Source organism: Bison bison, unplaced genomic scaffold (genome assembly GCF_000754665.1).
Source record: "Bison bison bison isolate TAMUID 2011002044 unplaced genomic scaffold, Bison_UMD1.0 scf7180017864484, whole genome shotgun sequence".
In the NCBI taxonomy this organism is placed as follows: Eukaryota; Metazoa; Chordata; class Mammalia; order Artiodactyla; family Bovidae; genus Bison; species Bison bison.
In genome coordinates, this window is record NW_011495044.1 from 4192949 (window position 1) to 4194528 (window position 1580).

At 56.4% G+C, this 1580-nt stretch overlaps 1 protein-coding gene across 3 annotated transcripts in view; it reads left to right on the top strand.

The window, feature by feature from the left end:
- The window catches only part of RIMS3 (regulating synaptic membrane exocytosis 3), a 40160-nt gene extending 38603 nt beyond the window's left edge, over window positions 1–1557 (top strand). For all 3 annotated transcript variants that reach the window (XM_010862705.1, XM_010862706.1, XM_010862707.1), the window contains one exon: window positions 3–1557. The gene's annotated coding sequence lies outside the window, so the exon portion shown is untranslated. The remainder of the gene's footprint in view (window positions 1–2) is intronic.
- The last annotated feature ends 23 nt before the right edge of the window (window positions 1558–1580 follow it).

A 1580-nucleotide genomic window follows, 5' to 3' on the forward strand; every position in this document is an offset into this window, starting at 1 on the left:
ACATTGGGACTGGGTAATGCATTTCTCATGTGTCTATGGCAAAGGGCTCTCTGGTCTTGGATCCTAGGGTGGGGAGAGGGAGGAAACGCGCTTGCAGAAGAGTATTTGTACGTCCTATGGGTGATGCAGAGCCGTCACCCTCAGAATGGTGTGCAGATACTCAACAGCTTTGGAGTTGGGGGATTATTAGTGACCCATAGATTCCCAGCCGGCATCTCACAAGGTCCAGTGTGGATCTTTCCTGATGTGGCATGGAGCAGTGACACCCAGACTGTGTGGTCACCCCCAGGGAATGAGGCTCTCAGAGAGGGTGTCACCCTTCCTCCCCGAGGAACCCAGGAAGACAAAAGATGGGGAGCTACCAGCTGAGGCTGCTGCTGGGGAGTGGCTGCTGGCCCCTTGCCTCCGGGGAAGGTTGGCTAGCAGGGGGCACATACTAGCCAGAGGGGTGGCCTGACCTGTCCTAGAGGTGGGCCACTCCATTGGTTCCGCCTCACTAATGGGCAGTCATTCCCCACCCAAGTCGACCTTGGGGGATTATTGTTAACCCTTTGTACCAAATCAAGTTAATCCAGTTACTCCACCTGGATTTTCTCCCATGAGAATGAAGTCTAGTGAGGCTCCATATGTGTGTGGTGGTGAGTGGCTGGACTTACAGGTCTGTCTGGGCCTCCTGGATGCTGGGGCCTGTCTGAGAGGCTGCTCTGGAGGAAACCTGTCCCAGTGGAGGAGGGAGCACTGTGACTGCTGGCCTTCCCTGGAAGGGGGAGCGTCCATCCCTTGAGGAGGGCATGGTGGGAAGGGAAGGAACATGATTCCTCCCAGGCACTGTTAGAGGCAGTGTCACAGCTCCACATGCCCGCTCCTTACCCCAGGGGACCCTGGGGCTGATGCCAGGCTGGGCTTTTTGTCACTCCATCTCCCTCTGCTCAGGCAGGTTTCGTGGAAGACGTGGCACAGACAGCCAGCCCTGCAGCACTGCCGGGCTGTGGGCAGGAACCATGACAGATGATTCAGAGCATCTGTCTTCATGTTTTGCTGTGTTCAATCTGTCCCACTTCCTTCACAGACTCCTTTCCTAAAGGGATAGCTGTGATGGGCCTTTGGTATGAATCAGACTCCAGCGAATGGGGCCAAGTCTTGGTTCTTCCCTGAAGGATCGCATCTCTTTTGTCAAACCATCTCCGGAACTACTCCCCACCCAGTCTCTCACCCAACCCAGCACTCTTAGGAAAGGAGGCTCCCAGTATGCAGCGAGCCCAGGCACTTCCAGCATTTCAGGGGGCCGAGAAAGAGGGTTGCCCCTCTCGCTCACCACTCATGGGATCACTGGTTCTTCCTGGGGCCTGACCCCCACCAGGGCCAGCATGCCTGAGTTCTTTACTGCCAGCCTTGAGGAAAGCAGAAGCCTCCTGCCCCCTTTAAAGACTCTAGAGCCCTGCAAGGGCACTTCTTTGGAAATGAAATGTAGCACAATCTCAGACTGTGTTACCAGGAGCCCTGGCACACAACCAGGGTCCTTGTTCCACACCCTGCAGCCCAGGAGAAGCTGGGCTTCCCGCCCCCCACCCCCACCCTCA